Consider the following 23,435-nt stretch of genomic DNA (forward strand, 5'->3'; position numbering starts at 1 on the left):
CAGAAAGCTAAGAAGGCTTTTCATTTGTTTGATTTTTTCTGCTGTTTTAGGTTGTTATTATACTACAAATTTTCTCCCACAATCCCCAATTGCATCATCCATTCTGTTTATTTATTCACTCACAAAACAGCTGTAATTTGTGTATAATGCATATCATGTATATATTGCTGCCCCTAACAACATAACAAGGATAATATCAAGCAGAGATACCCCATGCTTCCAAGTACAACTTTGTTGCACTTCTACAGCAGAATGAACAAAACATTTCATCCTTTTTTTTAAAAAAAACAGAATTTATGTTTACCTGATAAATTACTTTCTCCAACGGTGTGTCCGGTCCACGTCGTCATCCTTACTTGTGGGATATTCTCTTCCCCAACAGGAAATGGCAAAGAGCCCAGCAAAGCTGGTCACATGATCCCTCCTAGGCTCCGCCTTCCCCAGTCATTTGACCGACGTAAAGGAGGAATATTTGCATAGGAGAAATCATATGATACCGTGGTGACTGTAGTTAAAGAAAATAAATCATCAGACCTGATTAAAAAACCAGGGCGGGCCGTGGACCGGACACACCGTTGGAGAAAGTAATTTATCAGGTAAACATAAATTCTGTTTTCTCCAACATAGGTGTGTCCGGTCCACGGCGTCATCCTTACTTGTGGGAACCAATACCAAAGCTTTAGGACACGGATGATGGGAGGGAGCAAATCAGGTCACCTAGATGGAAGGCACCACGGTTTGCAAAACCTTTCTCCCAAAAATAGCCTCAGAAGAAGCAAAAGTATCAAATTTGTAAAATTTGGTAAAAGTGTGCAGTGAAGACCAAGTCGCTGCCTTACATATCTGATCAACAGAAGCCTCGTTCTTAAAGGCCCATGTGGAAGCCACGGCCCTAGTGGAATGAGCTGTGATTCTTTCAGGAGGCTGCCGTCCGGCAGTCTCATAAGCCAATCTGATGATGCTTTTAAGCCAAAAAGATAGAGAGGTAGAAGTTGCTTTTTGACCTCTCCTTTTACCAGAATAAACAACAAACAAGGAAGATGTTTGTCTGAAATCCTTTGTAGCATCTAAATAGAATTTTAGAGCACGGACAACGTCCAAATTGTGTAACAAACGTTCCTTCTATGAAACTGGATTCGGACACAAAGAAGGTACAACTATCTCCTGGTTAATATTTTTGTTGGAAACAACCTTCGGAAGAAAACCAGGCTCAGTACGTAAAACCACCTTATCTGCATGGACCAGATAGGGCGGAGAACACTGCAGAGCAGATAACTCAGAAACTCTTCTAGCGGAAGAAATTGCAACCTAAAACAAAACTTTCCAAGATAATAACTTAATATCTACGGAATGTAAGAACTAGATTAAGACTCCAGGGAAGAGTCAAAGGTCTGTAAACAGGCTTGATTCTAACCAGAGCCTGAACAAACGCTTAAACGTCTGGCACAGCTGCCAGCCTTTTGTGAAGTAAAACAGATAAAGCAGAGATCTGTCCCTTCAGAGAACTCGCAGAAAATCCTTTCTACAAACCTTCTTGTAGAAAGGAAAGAATCTTAGGAATTTTTATCTTGTTCCATGGGAATCCTTTAGATTCACACCAACAGATATATTTTTTCCATATATTATGGTAAATTTTTCTAGTTACAGGCTTTCTAGCCTGAATAAGAGTATCCATTACAGAATCTGAAAACCCACGCTTTGATAAAATCAAGCGTTCAAACTCCAAGCAGTCAGTTGGAGGAAAACCAGATTCGGATGTTCGAATGGACCCTGAATAAGAAGGTCCTGTCTCAAAGGTAGCTTCCATGGTGGAGCCGATGACACATTCACCAGGTCTGCATACCAAGTCCTGCGTGGCCACACAGGAACTATCAAGGTCACCGAAGCCCTCTCCAGATTGATCCTGGCTACCAGCCTGGGAATGAGAGGAAACGGTGGGAATACATAAGCTAGGTTGAAGATCCAAGGTGCTACTATTGTATCCAATAGAGTCGCCTTGGGATCCCTGGATTTGGACCCGTAACAAGGGACCATGAAGTTCTGACGAGAGGCCATCAGAACCATGTCTGGAATGCCCCATAATTGAGTTATTTGGGCAAAGATTTCCAGATGGAGTTCCCACTCCCCCGGATGCTCCTCCATCGCCAGGGAACTCCTTGTTACCCCCTGATGGTTGATATATGTAACAGTCGTCATGATGTCTGATTGAAACCTTATGAATTTGGCCTTTGCTAGTCGAGGCCAAGCCTTGAGAGCATTGAATATCGCTCTCAGTTCCATTATGTTTATCGGGAGAAGAGAGTCTTCCCGAAACCATAGACCCTGAGTTTTCAGGGGTTCCCAGACCGCGCCCCAGCCCACCAGACTGGCGTCGGTCGTGACAATGACCTATTCTGGTCTGCGGAAGCTCATTCCCTGTGACAGGTTGTCCAGGGTCAGCCACCAACGGAGTGAATCTCTGGTTATTTGATCTACTTGTATCGTCGGAGACAAGTCTGTATAATCCCCATTCCACTGTCTGAGCATGCACAGGTGCAATGGTCTTAGATGAATTCGTGCAAAAGGAACTATGTCCATTGCCGCAACCATCAAACCTATTACTTCCATGGACTGCGCTATGGAAGGAAGAAGAACAGAATGAAGTACCTGACAAGAGCTTAGAAGTTTTGATTTTCTGGCCTCTGTCAGAAAAACCTTCATTTCTAAGGAAACTATTATTGTTCCCAAGAAGGGAACTCTTGTTGACGGGGACAGAGAACTTTTTTCTATGTTCACTTTCCACCTGTGAGATCTGAGAAAGGCTAGGACAATGTCCGTATGAGCCCTTGCTTTTGACAGAGACGACACTTGAATCAGGATGTCGTCCAAGTAAGGTACTACTGCAATGCCCCTTGGTCTTAGCACCGCTAGAAGGGACCCTAGTACCCTTGTGAAAATCCTTGGAGCAGTGGCTAATCCGAATGGAAGTGCCACAGGTAATGCTTGTCCAGAAAGGCGAACCTTAGGAACCGAAAATGTTCCTTGTGGATAGGAATACGTAGGTACGCATCCTTTAAGTCCACCGTGGTCATGAATTGACCTTCCTGGATGGTAGGAAGGATCGTTCGAATGGTTTCCATTTTGAATGATGAAACCCTTAGAAACTTGTTTAGAATCTTGAGATCTAAAATAGGTCTGAATGTTCCCTCTTTTTTGGGAATTATGAACAGGTTGGAGTAAAAACCCATCCCTTGTTCTCCTAATGGAACAGGATGAATCACTCCCATGCTTAACAGGTCTTCTACACAGTGTAAGAATGCCTGTTCGAAGATAATTGAGACCCGTGGAACCTTCCCCTTGGGGGTAGTTCCCTGAATTCCAGGAGATAACCTTGAGAAACTATTTCTAGCGCCCAAGGATCCTGAACATCTCTTGCCCCAGCCTGAGCAAAGAGAGAAAGTCTGCCCCCCACCAGATCCTTCCCAGATCGGGGGCCAACACTTCATGCTGTTTTTGTAGCAGTGGCAGGTGACTTGGCCTGCTTACCCTTGTTCCAGCCTTGCATCGGCCTCCAGGCTGGCTTGGTTTGAGAAGTATTACCCTCTTGCTTAGAGGGTGTAGAATTTGAGGCTGGTCCGTTTCTGCGAAAGGGACGAAAATTTGGCTTCTTTTTAGCCTTAAAAGACCTATCCAGAGGAAGGGCGTGGCCCTTTCCCCCAGTGATGTCTGAAATAATCTCTTTCAAGTCAGGGCCAAACAGTGTTTTACCCTTGAAAGGGATGTTAAGCAAAAGCATTCTGCGCGCCACGATAGCAAACCCTGAATTATTTGCCGCTAATCTAGCTAATTGCAAAGCGGCATCTAAAATAAAAAAAGAGTTAGCCAATTTAAGAGCTTGAACTCTGTCCAAAACCTCCTCGTACGAAGATTCTTTATTGAGCGACTTTTCTAGTTCTTCGAACCAGAAACACGCAGCTGTAGTGACAGGAACAATGCATGAAATTGGTTGTAGAAGGTAACCTTGCTGAACAAACATCTTTTTAAGCAAACCCTCTAACCTTTAATCCATAGGATCTTGAAAGCACAACTATCTTCTATAGGAATAGAAGTGCGTTTGTTTAGAGTAGAAACCGCCCCCTCGACCTTGGGGACTGTATGCTATAAGTCCTTTCTGGGGTCGACTATAGGAACGAATTTCTTAAATATAGGGGGAGGACAAAAGGTATGCCGGGCCTTTCCCACTCCTTATCTACTATGTCCGCCACCCGCTTGGGTATAGGAAAAACATCGGGGGGCACCGGAACCTCTAGGAACTTGTCCATCTTACCTAATTTCTCTGGAATGACCAAATTGTCACAATCATCCAGAGTAGATAATACCTCCTTAAGTAGTGCGTGGAGATGTTGAAATTTAAATTTAAAAAGTTACAATATCAGGTTCTGCTTGTTGAGAAATTTTCCCTGAATCTGAAATTTCTCCCTCAGACAAAACCTCCCTCCTGGCCCCTTCAGATAGGTGTGAGGGTATGTCAGAACAGATATCATCAGCGTCCTCTTGCTCTTCAGTGTTTAAAACAGAGCAATCACGCTTTCTCTGATAAGTAGGCATTTTGAAAAAAAAAAAAAAAAAAAAAAAAATGCATGCAATAGAATTATCCATTACAGCCATTAATTGTTGTATGGTAATAAGTATTGGTGCACTAGATGTACTAGGGGCCTCTTGTGTGGGCAAAACTGGTGTAGACACAGAAGGGGATGATGCAGTACCATGCTTACTCCCCTCATTAGAGGAATCATCTTGGGCAATATCATATCTATGGCATTATTATCCCTACTTTGTTTGGACATTATGACACAAATATATCACATATATTTAAATGGGGAGACACATTGGCTTTTATACATATAGAACATCGTTATCTGATGGTTCAGACATGTTAAACAGGCTTAAACTTGTCAACAAAGCACAAAAAACGTTTTACAATAAAACCGTTACTGTCCCTTTAAATTTCAAACTGAACACACTTTATTACTGAATATGTGAAAAAGTATGAAGGAATTGTTCAAATTTCACCAAAATTTCACCACAGTAACTTAAAGCCTTAAAAGTATTGCACACCAAATTTGAAAGCTTTAACCCTTAAAATAACGGAACCGGAGCCGTTTTTACATTTAACCCCTATACAGTCCCAGGTATCTGCTTTGCTGAGACCCAACCAAGCCCAGAGGGGAATACGATACCAAATGATGCCTTCTATAAGCTTTTTCAGTGGTTCTTAGCTCCTCACACATGCATCTGCATGCCATGCTTTCCAAAAACAACTGCGCATTAGAGGCGCGAAAATGAGGCTCTGTCTATGACTAGAAAAGGCCCCCAGTGAAAAAGGTGTCCAATACAGTGCCTGCCGTTTTTATTAAAACAATCCCCAAGATTTAACAACTATTAAAAGTAATAATCTGGCAAATATACTTAGTAAAGTAATCGTTTTAGCCCAGAAAAATGTCTACCAGTTTTTTAAGCCCTAATGAAGCCCTTTATTCTTTTACTTAAACTAAGAAAATGGCTTACCGGTTCCCATAGGGAAAATGACAGCTTCCAGCATTACCGAGTCTTGTTAGAAATGTGTCATACCTCAAGCAGCAAAAGTCTGCTCACTGTTTCCCCCAACTGAAGTTAATTCCTCTCAACAGTCCTGTGTGGAAACAGCCATCGATTTTAGTAACGGTTGCTAAAATCATTTTCCTCTTACAAACAGAAATCTTCATCTCTTTCCTGTTTCAGAGTAAATAGTACATACCAGCACTATTTTAAAATAACAAACTCTTGATTGAAGAATAAAAACTACATTTAAACACCAAAAAACTCTAAGCCATCTCCGTGGAGATGTTGCCTGTACAACGGCAAAGAGAATGACTGGGGAAGGCGGAGCCTAGGAGGGATCATGTGACCAGCTTTGCTGGGCTCTTTGCCATTTCCTGTTGGGGAAGAGAATATCCCACAAGTAAGGATGACGCCGTGGACCGGACACACCTATGTTGGAGAAACTGCCATTAAGTACTCATGTCAGCCAGATTGAGTCCAATACCAACTTTGTACATTATAGCTTTAGTATTTTAAAGCTACAATTCAGAAATGTATTAATCTACTAACTTCCACATAGGGTATGGACATATGAGTACATATAAGGACATATAAGTACGGTAAAAAAATGAGCAAACATTTAAATAAAATATGAAGTCAATAAAATAATACAGGGAGTGCAGAATTATTAGGCAAGTTGTATTTTTGAGGATTAATTTTATTATTGAACAACAACCATGTTCTCAATGAACCCAAAAAACTCATTAATATCAAAGCTGAATAGTTTTAAAAGTAGTTTTTAGTTTGTTTTTAGTTATAGCTATTTTAGAGGGATATCTGTGTGTGCAGGTGACTATTACTGTGCATAATTATTAGGCAACTTAACAAAAAACAAATATATACCCATTTCAATTATTTATTTTTACCAGTGAAACCAATATAACATCTCAACATTCACAAATATACATTTCTGACATTCAAAAACAAAACAAAAACAAATCAGTGACCAATATAGCCACCTTTCTTTGCAAGGACACTCAAAAGCCTGCCATCCATGGATTCTGTCAGTGTTTTGATCTGTTCACCATCAACATTGCGTGCAGCAGCAACCACAGCCTCCCAGACACTGTTCAGAGAGGTGTACTGTTTTCCCTCCTTGTAAATCTCACATTTGATGATGGACCACAGGTTCTCAATGGGGTTCAGATCAGGTGAACAAGGAGGCCATGTCATTAGATTTTCTTCTTTTATACCCTTTCTTGCCAGCCACGCTGTGGAGTACTTGGACGCGTGTGATGGAGCATTGTCCTGCATGAAAATCATGTTTTTCTTGAAGGATGCAGACTTCTTCCTGTACCACTGCTTAAAGAAGGTGTCTTCCAGAAACTGGCAGTAGGACTGGGAGTTGAGCTTGACTCCATCCTCAACCCGAAAAGGCCCCACAAGCTCATATTTGATGATACCAGCCCAAACCAGTACTCCACCTCCACCTTGCTGGCGTCTGAGTCGGACTGGAGCTCTCTGCCCTTTACCAATCCAGCCACGGGCCCATCCATCTGGCCCATCAAGACTCACTCTCATTTCATCAGTCCATAAAACCTTAGAAAAATCAGTCTTGAGATATTTCTTGGCCCAGTCTTGACGTTTCAGCTTGTGTGTCTTGTTCAGTGTAGGTTGTCTTTCAGCCTTTCTTACCTTGGCCATGACTCTGAGTATTGCACACCTTGTGCTTTTGGGCACTCCAGTGATGTTGCAGCTCTGAAATATGGCCAAACTGGTGGCAAGTGGCATCTTGGCAGCTGCACGCTTGACTTTTCTCAGTTCATGGGCAGTTATTTTGCGCCTTGGTTTTTCCACACGCTTCTTGCGACCCTGTTGACTATTTTGAATGAAACGCTTGATTGTTCGATGATCAAGCTTCAGAAGCTTTGCAATTTGAAGAGTGCTGCATCCCTCTGCAAGATATCTCACTATTTTTGACTTTTCTGAGCCTGTCAAGTCCTTCTTTAGACCCATTTTGCCAAAGGAAAGGAAGTTGCCTAATAATTATGCACACCTGATATAGGGTGTTGATGTCATTAGACCACACCCCTTCTCATTACAGAGATGCACATCACCTAATATGCTTAATTGGTAGTAGGCTTTCGAGCCTATACAGCTTGGAGTAAGACAACATGCATAAAGAGGATGATGTGGTCAAAATACTCATTTGCCTAATAATTCTGCACTCCCTGTATATATATATATATACAGGGAGTGCAGAATTATTAGGCAAATGAGTATTTTGACCACATCATCCTCTTTATGCATGTTGTCTTACTCCAAGCTGTATAGGCTCGAAAGCCTACTACCAATTAAGCATATTAGGTGATGTGCATCTCTGTAATGAGAAGGGGTGTGGTCTAATGACATCAACACCCTATATCAGGTGTGCATAATTATTAGGCAACTTCCTTTCCTTTGGCAAAATGGGTCAAAAGAAAAACTTGACAGGCTCAGAAAAGTCAAAAATAGTGAGATATCTTGCAGAGGGATGCAGCACTCTTAAAAATGCAAAGCTTCTGAAGCGTGATCATCGAACAATCAAGCGTTTCATTCAAAATATTCAACAGGGTCGCAAGAATCGTGTGGAAAAACCAAGGCACAAAATAACTGCCCATGAACTGAGAAAAGTCAAGCGTGCAGCTGCCAAGATGCCACTTGCCACCAGTTTGGCCATATTTCAGAGCTGCAACATCACTGGAGTGCCCAAAAGCACAAGGTGTGCAATACTCAGAGACATGGCCAAGGTAAGAAAGGCTGAAAGATGACCACCACTGAACAAGACACAAGCTGAAACGTCAAGACTGGGCCAAGAAATATCTCAAGACTGATTTTTCTAAGGTTTTATGGACTGATGAAATGAGAGTGAGCCTTGATGGGCCAGATGGATGGGCCTGTAGCTGGATTGGTAAAGGGCAGAGAGCTCCAGTCTGACTCAGACGCCAGCAAGGTGGAGGTGGAGTACTGGTTTGGGCTGGTATCATCAAAGATGAGCTTGTGGGGCCTTTTCGGGTTGAGGATGGAGTCAAGCTCAACTCCCAGTCCTACTGCCAGTTTCTGGAAGACACCTTCTTCAAGCAGTGGTACAGGAAGAAGTCTGCATCCTTCAAGAAAAACATGATTTTCATGCAGGACAATGCTCCATCACACGCGTCCAAGTACTCCACAGCGTGGCTGGCAAGAAAGGGTATAAAAGAAGAAAATCTAATGACATGGCCTCCTTGTTCACCTGATCTGAACCCCATTGAGAACCTGTGGTCCATCATCAAATGTGAGATTTACAAGGAGGGAAAACAGTACACCTCTCTTAACAGTGTCTGGGAGGCTGTGGTTGCTGCTGCACGCAATGTTGATGGTGAACAGATCAAAACACTGACAGAATCCATGGATGGCAGGATTTTGAGTGTTCTTGCAAAGAAAGGTGGCTATATTGGTCACTGATTTGTTTTTGTTTTGTTTTTGAATGTCAGAAATGTATATTTGTGAATGTTGAGATGTTATATTGGTTTCACTGGTAAAAATAAATAATTGAAATGGGTATATATTTGTTTTTTGTTAAGTTGCCTAATAATTATGCACAGTAATAGTCACCTGCACACACAGATATCCCCCTAAAATAGCTATAACTAAAAACAAACTAAAAACTACTTCCAAAACTATTCAGCTTTGATATTAATGAGTTTTTTGGGTTCATTGAGAACATGGTTGTTCAATAATAAAATTAATCCTCAAAAATTCAACTTGCCTAATAATTCTGCACTCCCTATATATATATATATATATATATATATATATATATATATATATATATATATATATATATATATATATATATATATATATATATATATACATATACATATACATATACACACACACACATACAGTATATACACATACATACAAAGCACTTTGCAACCATTTATTTTCTAACAGCCAAGGCCTTGTATCTTTGAGCCACCCAAAGCCAAGAAATACCTCATATTGTTCATGTGCTACAGTTAGCGTGCATTCATAAACTAGCCCCAAATAAGCAAACATTTTTATACTGTGATATTAAAGCTGAATGAGCTAATCAATTTTAAATTACACTTTTCTAAATATGAAACTGTAAAATAACAGAATTTATGCTTACCTGATAAATTACTCTCTCTTGCGGTGTATCCAGTCCACGGATTCATCCTTTACTTGTGGGATATTCTCATTCCCTACAGGAAGTAGCAAAGAGAGCACACAGCAAAGCTGTCCATATAGCTCCCCCTCTAGCTCCACCCCCCAGTCATTCGACCAAAGGTTAGGAAGAAAAAGGAGAAACCATAGGGTGCAGTGGTGACTGTAGTTTAAACAAAAAAAAAATTACCTGACTTAAATGCCAGGGCGGGCCATGGACTGGATACACCGCAAGAGAAAGTAATTTATAAGGTAAGCATAAATTCTGTTTTCTCTTGCAAGGTGTATCCAGTCCACGGATTCATCCTTTACTTGTGGGATACCAATACTAAAGCTTTAGGACATGGCTGAAGGTAGGGAACAAGACAGGTACCTTAAACGGAAGGTACCACTGCTTGCAAAACGTTTCTCCCAAAAATAGCCTCCGAAGAAGCAAAAGTATCGAATTTGTAAAATTTGGCAAAAGTATGCAGTGAAGACCAAGTCGCTGCCTTACAAATCTGTTCAACAAAAGCCTCATTTTTGAAAGCCCATGTGGAAGCCACTGCTCTAGTAGACCTTCCCTTAGGGATCAGATTTGGGGGAATATAGCTTCTTTTAGGCCCTCCATCAGCAGGACCCTCCATGTGAAGCAGCATGAACTTCTCTGCAATTCTAAGTGTGCATCTGAGGCACGAAATTAGGCCCCTCCCACTCTACTCCGGAGCTGTGAGGCCTAGTAAATCACTCCTAAGTGAATAAAAAACAGCCATGTGGTAATAACCCCAGAAACAAACCCAAAAGGGCTTTCAAAGTGTCTTGCAAAACGATTTTTCCTTAGCCAAACAATCAATTGCCCTGAATAAGTGTCAACCAGTATATTAGCCCTATTATGTAAGCATTCAATTCCTTACTAAGTCTGTGAACATAGCTTACCCTCCCCTCATGGGGATATTGTCAGTCTTCTAGCATTATCTCAGTCTTGTCTAGAAATAAATGACTGAACATACCTTATTGCAGATCACCCTGCAAACTGTTCCCCCCAACTGAAGTTTTCTGGTACTTCTCAGTCCTGTGTGGGAACAGCAGTGGATTTTAGTTACAACATGCTAAAATCATTTTCCTCTCAGCAGAAATCTTCATCACTTTTCTGCTAGAGAGTAAATAGTACAAACCGGTACCATTTAAAATAAACTTTTGATTGAAGATAATAAAACTACAAATCTAACACCACATTCACTTTACACTCCCGAGAGAGAGACCCTAGTGCTTAGAGCCAGCAAAGAGAATGACTGGGGGGCGGAGCTAGAGGGGGAGCTATATGGACAGCTTTGCTTTGTGCTCTCTTTGCTACTTCCTGTAGGGAATGAGAATATCCCACAAGTAAAGGATGAATCCGTGGACTGGATACACCTTGCAAGAGAAATATAAATTATTTTCTAGGTTACAGAAATGTTTAAATACCTGGAGTTATTTTTATTACCTGAAACATTTCAGCATGTGTTTCTTTGAAAGGAAACCTAAGCTTTCAAAATGTAAACTTTTAAAACTTCTCTAATTTGAGAAGCACTTCTTTACAGAAAGAGTGATTGATTTATGGAATAAACTTCCTCAAGTTGTAATAGCAACAAATACTGTGGGGGACTTTAAAAATGCATGGGACAAGCATAAAGCTATCCTACAAAATAAATAAGTTTATACTGTTAGGTAATATCGGGCAGACTTGCTGGGCCTATGGCTCTTATCTGCCGTCAATATTTATGTTTCTATGTTTCTCTTCAAATGAATCACTTAATTTAGTGAAATTAAAATGCAGTGCATATATCCTGTAATCCATTTCTTATTTGCTGTATATAAATTGTAAATCTAACTAAAGATGTTCAGGGTATTATCTCTGTTGACAAGAAAAATGAAACACAGTACAAGCAAAGTCTTAGAAGAAGATAATCTTTTTTTTTTTACTTTGTGAGCAATTTGTTTTAAAGGTCAAATCTTCTTAGAAATACTGTTTTTCAACCTTCTGCAATCCAGCAAAAGGCACAATAAATGTAGCAAACAATAAATTACCTTGCATTATAGATTCAACAACACGGGTGGGGATTATATGGCACGAGAGCTAAAAGGTGACACTCAAAGACATTTCTGGCATTCTACCTCTGGGCTATCACCATACTACTTGGCTCATTGGCTGTAATTGTTTTGCTAAAATAATTATTTATTTTTCTTATGAATCCATGCTATATAACTATAATTAAAGGAACAATGTACACAAGCAATCCGTTGATGAGTTTATTGTTTTAAAAGCTACAAATGGACTGGGTTCTCTCTCTCCCAACCATCACTGGGGGTTGATTTCTGCTGCTTCCTTTTGTCTACATAACTTTTCAATAGTTATGTAGTTATTTTTTAAATTTAAGGAATAGAGAGATCAAAATATTTTTTTTTATATAGAAGCATTTTTGCAATTTACCCTCCATTACTAAAAAAGTCTCTAGTAAAACTTATAACTGTTTTTTAGTGGCATACACACACACATATGCAGTGAGGGCCATGGACCAGAATGAAAAAACATGCCTGCTCAGATAGTTAGTGGTGGCTTATATGACACAAATTAAGTATTCACAGACATAATACACATCACCGCCAGCTCTCTGAGCTTGAATACTGGTGCACGGACCCACACAGCTGAAAAAAAGTAATAACTTTTACTAGAAGCATTGTTGTTAATGGAAGTATAATTATAAAAATGCTTCTATTTAAATTTGAAATGCACTTTTTGATTTTGCGCTTTCTATCCCTTTAATACACTTCAGCAGGTAATATAGATCATTGGGAACACATTAAAGGAGAAAAAAAGTAAACACGACGACTCTTTAAGCTTTAATTTTTCCTATATATTTTGTATATAAAAGAAAAATGTTAATGTTTCTCTAATGTTGCTTTCAATTAAAAAAAAATGTATCATTTTATACATATATATATACACACACTGTATATATACACTCCCCAAGCAAAAGTGCACTCTCAGGATTTTTCAAATAGAAAGTCAGCTTTATTGGATGACGTTTCAAGGAACTGTTTTCCCTTTAATCAGATCAAAAAATAACTTGAGAGAGCCAGAAGGACTTTTATAGTTTTACAAAATGGATATACAAATACAAAAAAGAACACCTAGCAACATTTATCAAAACAAGACACATTGTTACTGAGAATTGTTGGGTTGAGGCTACTTTATACAACTACAAACGTGAGAGCCTCTTCTAACAAATATATTCATCTACTGACCCATACATACTCCTAGTCCCAAAGTCTATTGGGGGGGGGGGGGGGGGGGGACATAAAAATAGCCATAAATAACTGAGATGACAACAAGCATAGCCTCAGGGTACCTAGATGCCTTAGTTTCCAGGTAGAAGGGCTGACCCACCACTATTGTTCGGCAATGAACACTTAATTTCCAATTAAAGTGCAAGAGATCAGTTTTAGGGGGGGAAGTACTTACACTAATCTGACAGAAACAAATTTCCAAAAAATTAGAGGCCCAACAGATGTATAGAGGGCTATAATTTAATTACTTATTCAGCATAAACTAGAGGTTAAAGAGAACATACAGTTTAATTATGTGGGCACATAATGCCATCTTTACATTAGTTACTTTTGTAGTAGGTGGCCCATGCAATGAGAGGTCAATTTGGCAATGGCAAGTTAGACTTTTCATTCATCCTCTTGTAATTGGAGTCCGTGATCAGACTGCCACTTCCTCGCCTGTAAAGGATTATTAAACTGTGGTGATGTTATAGAGTAGTGTGAAATATAAGCTTGGACTGACCCAAGGTTTTGACGAAGTACGGTGATGGTAACAGGTCTCTTACTGAACATAGAAAAAGGCAAATAATGTCTTTAGAAAGTAAGATGTATATAAGCTAACCATGGAAACTAAATTAAAGCAGGATAGAAAAATAGCTGCATTACTGTATCATAATAAAAGAAACGTTTGTGAGGAAGATTGTAATGGAGAGGAAATAGTCAAGATAGACCTTTTGAACCCCCCAAACTGTAAGATCCAATGATGTCACAAGCTTTAAGCTTATTTCGTCTTAGTTTTTGTCATACCAGAGCAAACATAGATTAACTGGAATGTTCCTTTAAAAATGCCTTCCATCTAAAACTAAATTTATAAGAAAATAATTGTAGGGTTTTGAAAATCAAAAGCAGTGTTGAAAAACTTCCTAATCTGTTAACCTTCGCTTTGTTGCGACCAGTCAGAGGCCAGAAATAAATTAGCCTGGTTGCAGAATGTAGCAAGGTCAGCCAATCTGCAGCATACTTAAGTATTCAGCATACACTACAGTATCTCTAGTAAAGCTGAAATGATAAAATTAATTAATGCATATTGCATTTGCTTTTAACTGTACTTCATTAAACATTTTATGAAAGATTTAAAAAGTATTTTAAGCAGGGCTAGTGGAAAGATTTTGGAGCACCACACAAAAAAAATAGTCAAAGATTTGATATGTCTCTATTTAAACATGTTAAATAGTTTTGCAAAGAAAAACACAAGGTGAAAATATGAGACATTCTTTCCTACTCCAGATAAAATGGAGGTTTAAAGGAAAGCATCCGAGGGTTACACCTCACCCCTGCAATAAGGACCAAGGTTTTCCCCAGTTTCTGTGCTTAAATGACACCATCAGTTTTGGTATTTTGGCTCACTATTGGTTTCACTTTAATTGTTAAGAGCACCCTTACATACACTGCTTTTTTAACAAATAGGCATTTCTAGTGATACCCTATATGGATATATCAAAGAATATAAAGGAAATGAATGCTAGGAAAAGAAAAAAAAATTTTTTTGCAGTTCTCTTTATAACCATTTCTATAAAACTAGTGTAGCAAAACAAAAATACCGCCAAACAGATTCATTATGTTGTCCAGAATTTATGAATACCCCATACGTCTATGTTTCCAAGTATTGTATAGCAAATATATTTGCTATATATACTGTATATAAAAGCTCTTTATTTATTAAAAAAAATACTTTATTTACTGTATGTGTTCACTGGGACAGAAGGGGAGGGGTCAAGACAAGTCATTGTTAACAGTGATAACGAGACCATTTGCCACCTTTTTGTGCATCACTTGTCTGCCTCACATCCAGTGATTGGCCACAGAGCTTGATACCAGCATGCATTGTGGCATGCTAGTATCTAGGCTCCATCTTAAGCATACGATCACTGTTAGCTGTCACAATGATTGTATACACAGTAACTATCATTCTTGACAGTTACTGTACGGCTGCTGTCTAGCCTCTCATACAGTCTTCCAGCAGCAGCATGTATTTCATGAATGGAGATACCCCATTGACAGGCATGGGATCACGGGGACACGCTAGCCTGTGGTATTCTCCATTACGCTATTTCTGCACTGCCTTACTCCTGAGGCATGCAGAAATAGCGCGGTCCTGCTGACAGGAACAATGCAGGAGCGTTAACAGCCCAGAGTATGGCACTAGTCCTTAAGGGCTAAACGAACAGTGCCGTACCCTATTTGTTTCAGATAGAATATACAACTTTAAACAACTTTCTAATTTAATTGCTATGTTGTTTAGGTATCCTTTGTTGAAAAGTATACCAAAGTAGGCGCTGTGAGCCAACTGCTGATTGGTGGCTGCACTTATAAGCCTCTTGTTATAGGCTTACAGATTTGATCAGCTAGACCTCAGTAGTGCATTGCTGTTCCTTCAAGAAAGGATACCAAGAGAATGAAGCAAAATTGTTAACAAGTTTTAAATGTACTTCTATTATCAAATACATGCTCTCTCTGAATGATGAAAGAAAAATGTTGGGTTTCGTGTCCCTTTAACCACAGCTCAAACATGAAGCTTCTTAATGAATGCAAAATACATTTAAAGGGATAGTAAACCCCAAATTCAGATAGAACATACAATGTTAAACAACTTTCCAATTTAATTCTATCATAAAATTGTCTTCATTCTCTTGTTATCCATTGCTGAAGGGACAGCATTGCACTACTGACAGGAAGCTGAAAATATCTATTTAGCCAATCACAAGAGACAAATTTGTGCAGGCACCAATTAGCAGCAGCTCCCACTAGTGTATGATATGTGTGTATTCTTTTTTTAACAAGTTCACATTTCCAGACATAATGTGTCCCAATTACAGCCTAAAAAGGCCTAGAGGAGTCCTATACCACATTTATTTACCAGCAATTATAGTCCTCAGCACAACATGACAAATCTATGTCTCTTTGTGTCAGCCATAATGATTCTAGTGCTGTAGTTCAGGCTCTATTCCAGATGTGTGTCCCATTTACCAAACATGACAAGCTCACAGTTCAGCAGGCATTAGAAGCCCCCTTGCCATCACAAGCCCAAGTGCAGCGAGTTAAACCCAGACCAGATGTATGTACTGGTGCACCCCCTAAAGGCAGTTATTTATAACAAAGTAATAACTGCATGGGTCTAGATCATTGAAGCACAGCTTGTTACTTTTGGGTCTAGATCATGTAACCACTTTTTATATACAAAAGCATTCCCTGTATGGTGTCTAGATCATTTAAGCACCACTGGTTGCATATCAAAATATTCCCTGTATGGGTCTGGCTCATGGAAGCACCACTGGTTGCATATGAAAGTATTCCCTGAATGGGTCTGCTGAACTGGGAGCTTGTCATGGCTGGTAACAAAATACAAAAGTATTCCCTGCATGGGTCTAGATTATGGAAGCAATACTTGTTACATACAAAAGCATTCCTTTCATGTGTCTAGATCATGGAAGCACAGCATGTCCTGCATGGGTCTAGATCATGTAAACACCACTTGTTACATATGAAAGCATTCCCTGCATGGGTCCAGATCATGTAAGCACCACTGATTACATACAAAAGCATGACCTGCAGGGGTCTAGATCATGTAAACACCACTGGTTGCATATGAAAGTATTCCCTGCATGTGTCTAGATCATGGAAGCCCAGCATGCCCTGCATGGGTCTAGAACATGTAAACACCACTTGTTACATATGAAAGCACGACCTGCGTAGGTCCAGAGCATGTAAACACCACTTGTTACATATGAAAGCACGACCTGCATAGGTCCAGATCATTTAAGCATCACTGGTTACATACAAAAGCATTCTCTGCGTGGGTCTGGATCACGGAATCACTGATTTTACTTTTGGGTCTAGATCGTGTAAACACCACTTGTTACATATGAAAGCATTCCCTGCATGGGTCTAGATCATGTAAACACCACTTGTTACATATGAAAGCATTCCCTGCATGGGTCCAGATCATGTAAGCACCACTGGTTACATACAAAAGCATGACCTGCAGGGGTCTAGATCATGTAAACACCACTGGTTGCATATGAAAGTATTCCCTGCATGTGTCTAGATCATGGAAGCACAGCATGCCCTGCATGGGTCTAGAATATGTAAACACCACTTGTTACATATGAAAGCACGACCTGCATAGGTCCAGAGCATGTAAACACCACTTGTTACATATGAAAGCACGACCTGCATAGGTCCAGATCATTTAAGCATCACTGGTTACATACAAAAGCATTCTCTGCGTGGGTCTGGATCACGGAATCACTGATTTTACTTTTGGGTCTAGATCGTGTAAACACCACTTGTTACATATGAAAGCATTCCCTGCATGGGTCTAGATCATGTAAACACCACTTGTTACATATGAAAGCATTCCCTGCATGGGTCTAGATCATGTAAACACCACTTGTTACATATGAAAGCATTCCCTGCATGGGTCCAGATCATGTAAGCACCACTGGTTACATACAAAAGCATGACCTGCAGGGGTCTAGATCATGTAAACACCACTGGTTGCATATGAAAGTATTCCCTGCATGTGTCTAGATCATGGAAGCACAGCATGCCCTGCATGGGTCTAGAATATGTAAACACCACTTGTTACATATGAAAGCACGACCTGCATAGGTCCAGATCATTTAAGCATCACTGGTTACATACAAAAGCATTCTCTGCGTGGGTCTGGATCACGGAATCACCACTTTTTACTTTTGGGTCTAGATCGTGTAAACACCACTTGTTACATACAAAAGTATTCCCTACATGGGTTTAGATCATGGAAGCACCACTGGTTGCATATAAAACATTCTCTCCATGGGTCTGGCTCATGGAAGCACCCCTGGTTACAGTACATATAATAGTATTCCCTGAATGGGTCTGGATCATGGAAGCACCACTTATTACATACAAAAGTATTCCCTGAATGGGTCTGGATCATGGAAGCACCACTTATTACATACAAAAGAATTCCCTGAATGGGTCTGGATCATGGAAGCACCACTTATTACATACAAAAGTATTCCCTGCATGGATCTGGATCATGGAAGCACCACTTATTACATACAAAAGTATTCCCTGCATGGATCTGGATCATGGAAGCATGATTGGGTAAATAAAAAAAGTATTTTCTGCATGGAAGAAGTGTAGCAAACTGCAGCCCAAGATGGTTTCTTAAGCCGAGAGCTCTGTGGAGCAGACAACCAAATACAGATTGATTCAATGACTGCCAGCAAACAGGAGTTAGGAATATATTCCTAAAATCCCTTGGTACCTATCGATCGCATTTAAGAGAGGATAGTGTTGCCAGTCTGTAGAACACAGCTAGAGGATTTTCCCTGCATCTATAACGCAAAGCACAACCACATGCACTTAGGAAAGGACTGTGCTCCAGCTTACAAGCTGCCGATTTCACCTACATTATAAGGGACTTGTTTACTATCTTCTGCATTAACAACCCTCAATAGATGCAAAATACATTTAACTTTTTACAGTGCATATTGTGAGATTATTTTTGATAATAAAAATGTTTATCAGATAAATAGGTTTACATTTCCAGATATGGTGTGTCCCTATTACAGCATATAAAGTTCTAGAGGATTAAATAAACAAGAGACCAATGGCACTACTCATGAATATACTCTTAACCCTTATTAATAAACAGACTCATTCATAGAGTTCTATGTTAAAGGGACACTCAATCAAAATTAAACTTTAATTATTCAGATAGAGCATGCAATTTTAAACAACTTTCCAATTTACTTCCATTAACAAAATGTGCACTTTTTGAGTCACCATCTCCTACTGAGCATGTGCAAGAATAAGTGTGTATGCATTTGTGAATGGCTGATGGCTGTCACATGGTACGTGTATGCATTTGTGATTGGCTGATGGCTGTCACATGGTACAAGAGGAGTAGAAAAAAAGACATAACTTTTAAAATTGTCAGAACAAAAATCTACTACTCATTTGAAGTTCGCATTGTCTTGTTATCTTGCATTTGTTGATTATGCAAATCTACAGTGTTGACTGGTCCTTTAATGAGTAGGTGCTGTGTATTGTGACTATATGTACAGAGAAAGAGGGGGACCCTCTATCAAGAATACACATAGCAAATAATAAGAACAGCTCCACACAGTCTGTGTGAACAATCTACCTAAACACTGGGGGTGAGAGTACAGACAAAAGTTTGAAACATAACTTTTAATAAAGATTGAAAACTAAAATTAGGAAAAAAAAATTAAAACACAATTGGACAATCTATGTAGAAATGAATATGAGTCTAAGTATGCTAATTAAATGTGAGAGCACGAATTGGGCACAGAAAATGTCTAGCTACCAACGCAGCACTAAGTCTAACTACTGCTGGTGGTTACAAACATACTACACATGAATCAAATACTGAGCTAGGCAATATTAGTACAATAGAATAGTTTCCAACTGGAGATTAAGCATATACTCCAGGTACTGACACAGTGTAACTTGTGTATATTGCAACAGTAGCACTCATGCAATACCCAGATATATTGCGGTGCTAAGTACTTAAAGTGTTTGCTAATTGTGGCAGCCTTGTAACCTAAATTAAACACTGCAATAACCTCCGGGAAAGGTGGAGAGTTCTTAGTATGTTGTGTAACCCATATGGTCAGTAGGCCTATTACAGATTCATACGTTAGCCCAAAAGTACCAATATTCTATAATAGCTCAATTCATAACCTTAGCGTAACATGTGACTACAGTAAAGAATGCCAAATGCAATTTAAAACATAGGAGCTCCTTAGTCTCCTCACCAGTTCCCTAACAAAAACCCTAACATGTTTTGGCGTTGCCAACTTTTTCAAAGTTCTAGAGGAGTTTGATACCAGATTTATTTGCCAGTTAATATAGTCATCAGCAAAACATGAGAAATTTGTGTCCCTTTTTTGTGCCAGCCATCGTGAGCCTAGTGCTGTAGTTCAGGCTCCATCCCAGATGCGTGTCCCATTTATCAACCATGACAAGCTCACAGTTCAGAATATCAAATATATATGATTTCTTTATATGCCAGGCATCAAAAGCCCCCTTGCATTCACAAGCCCAAGTGCAGCCAATTATACCCACACCAGATGTATGCACTGGTGCACCCCTAAGGGCAGGTATACATAAAGTATTTCCTGTAGGGGTCTAGATTATGGAAGCAATACTTGTTACATACAAAAACATTCCTTTCATGTGTCTAGATCAGTGCTTTCCAAACTGTGTGTCGGGACACACTAGTGTGTCGGCAGCAGTGTGTAGGTGTGTCCCTGCTTCAGCACAATTTTCTTTTAAATTTTAAAAAAAAATGTTGGGGGGGTTTCTGACTTTCTGCCTGCCTGCTATGCATATCACATGGTTGACACGTGATTGATACCTAGGGGGGTCACAGATCATCTTAACCTATTGGCGCAGCTCAGTGGGAACTGAAACTATTCCCATTGGTGGCACATTGGCTCCTGACTGCACATGTAGTCTCCTCAATCGGCTCGTGACTGCACGTGTAGTCTCCTCAATCGGCTCGTGACTGCACGTGTAGTCTCCTTAATTGGCTTGTGACTGCATGTGTAGTCAGTGAGTGGGACAGCAGTGTGTTTGCAGTGCGGGAAGTAGTCAATCCGACTCGCTGAGCTCTGAGGCGGCAGCTTAAACGCTGAGCAGAAGTCTGGGGGTTTTTTTGCAACTAGCTCCCAGTAGTGCATTGCAGCTCCTGCTCTTGATATATGGATAGGAAGTGGAAGCTTAAAAATTATTTATGATGAAATGCGAGTGTCTTTATCTAATATTCCACCAAATATTCAGAAATTGTGTTCATGCCATCAACCTCATACATCCCATTAAAATAGTAAGTAGCTATTGGTGTTAATTTTTTTTTAAATTCTTGCACATACTTACTGTTACTTGTAAATACATTTCGTTATTATATAATTTATGTATGTGTCGTATCTCTTAAAACACGTTTGTTTAACCTCCTTTTTGCTAGGACAACTGAATTACTGTGTCGCAAAATGATGTATGTCTAAAAAGTGTGTCACCAACATGAAAAGTTTGGAAAGCTCTGGTCTAGATCATGGAAGCACAGTATTCCCTGCATGGGTCTCTTGGTATCCTTTGCTGAAAGAGAGCAATGGTCTACTGGGAGCTAGCTGAACACATTGGGTAAGCCGGTGACAAGCAGCTAGCTCATAGTAGTGAATTGCCCTGAGCCTACCTATATATGCTTTTTCAACAATGGATATCAAGAGAATGAAGCAAATTAGATAAGAAAAACATAATTTATGCTTACCTGATAAATTTATTTCTCTTGTGGTGTATCCAGTCCACGGATCATCCATTACTTGTGGGATATTCTCATTCCCAACAGGAAGTTGCAAGAGGACACCCACAGCAGAGCTGTCTATATAGCTCCTCCCCTCACTGCCATATCCAGTCATTCGACCGAAAACAAGCAGAGAAAGGAGAAACCATAGGGTGCAGTGGTGACTGTAGTTTAAAATTAAAAAATACCTGCCTTACAATGACAGGGTGGGCCGTGGACTGGATACACCACAAGAGAAATAAATTTATCAGGTAAGCATAAATTATGTTTTCTCTTGTAAGGTGTATCCAGTCCACGGATCATCCATTACTTGTGGGATACCAATACCAAAGCTAAAGTACACGGATGAAGGGAGGGACAAGGCAGGTACTTAAACGGAAGGTACCACTGCCTGTAAAACCTCTCTCCCAAAAATAGCCTCCGAAGAAGCAAAAGTATCAAATTTGTAGAATTTTGAAAAAGTATGAAGCGAAGACCAAGTCGCCGCCTTGCAAATCTGTTCAACAGAAGCCTCATTTTTAAAGGCCCATGTGGAAGCCACAGCTCTAGTAGAATCAGCTGTAATCCTTTCTGGAGGCTGCTGGCCAGCAGTCTCATAGGCTAAGCGGATTATGCTTCTTAGCCAAAAAGAAAGAGAGGTTGCCGAAGCCTTTTGACCTCTCCTCTGTCCAGAGTAGACAACAAACAAAGCAGATGTTTGACGAAAATATTTAGTAGCTTGTAAGCAAAACTTTAAAGCACGAACCACGTCCAGATTGTGTAATAGACGCTCCTTCTATGAAGAAGGATTAGGACACAAAGACGGAACAACAATCTCTTGATTGATATTCTTATTAGATACCACCTTAGGTAAAAACCCAGGTTTGGTACGCAGAACTACCTTATCTGCATGGAAGATCAGATAAGGAGAATCACATTGTAAGGAAGATAACTCGGAAACTCTACGAGCCGAGGAAATAGCTACCAAAAAAAGAACTTTCCAAGATAAAAGTTTGATATCTATGGAATGAAGAGGTTCAAACGGAACCCCCTGAAGAACTTTAAGAACCAAATTTAAGCTCCAAGGTGGAGCAACAGGTTTAAACACAGGCTTGATTCAAACTAAAGCCTGACAAAATGCCTGAACGTCTGGGACATCCGCCAGACGCTTGTGCAAAAGAATAGATAGCGCAGAAATCTGTCCCTTTAAGGAACTAGCTGACAATCCTTTCTCCAATCCTTCTTGGAGAAAAGATAATATCCTGGGAATCCTGACCTTACTCCATGAGTAGCCTTTAGATTCACACCAAAAAAGATATTTACGCCATATTTTATGATAGATTTTCCTGGTGACAGGCTTCCGTGCCTGAATAAAGGTATCAATGACTGACTCGGAGAAACCACGCTTTGATAAAATCAAGCGTTCAATCTCCAGGCAGTCAGCCTCAGAGAAATTAGATTTGGGTGGTTGAAAGGACCTTGAAGTAGAAGGTCCTATCTCAGCGGCAGAGTCCATGGTGGAAAGTATGACATGTCCACCAGATCTGCATACCAAGTCCTGCGTGGCCACGCAGGCGCTATTAAGATCACCGATGCTCTCTCCTGCTTGATTTTGGCAATCAGACGAGGGAGCAAAGGAAACGGTGGAAACACATAAGCCAGGTTGAAGGACCAAGGATCCGTAACAAGGAAGCTTGGCGTTCTGGCGAGACGCCATGAGAGCCAGTTCTGGTTCGCCCCAACGAAGAACCAATTGTGCAAACACCTCCGGATGGAGTTCCCACTCCCCCGGATGAAAAGTCTGTCGACTTAGAAAATCCGCCTCCCAGTTCTCTACACCTGGGATATGGATAGCTGATAGGTGGCAAGAGTTAATCTTTGCCCAGCGAATTATCTTTGAGACTTCTAACATCGCTAGGGAACTCCTTGTTCCCCCTTGATGGTTGATGTAAGCCACAGTCGTGATGTTGTCCGACTGAAATCTGATGAACCTCATTGTCGCTAGATGAGGCCAAGCCTGAAGAGC

At 40.1% G+C, this 23,435-nt stretch overlaps 1 protein-coding gene across 1 annotated transcript in view; it reads right to left on the minus strand.

The window, feature by feature from the left end:
- The window catches only part of GATB (glutamyl-tRNA amidotransferase subunit B), a 657,300-nt gene that overhangs the window by 560,969 nt on the left and 72,896 nt on the right, over positions 1–23,435 (minus strand). The window lies entirely within an intron of this gene.

This window comes from Bombina bombina, chromosome 2 (genome assembly GCF_027579735.1).
Source record: "Bombina bombina isolate aBomBom1 chromosome 2, aBomBom1.pri, whole genome shotgun sequence".
Lineage (NCBI taxonomy): Eukaryota > Metazoa > Chordata > Amphibia > Anura > Bombinatoridae > Bombina > Bombina bombina.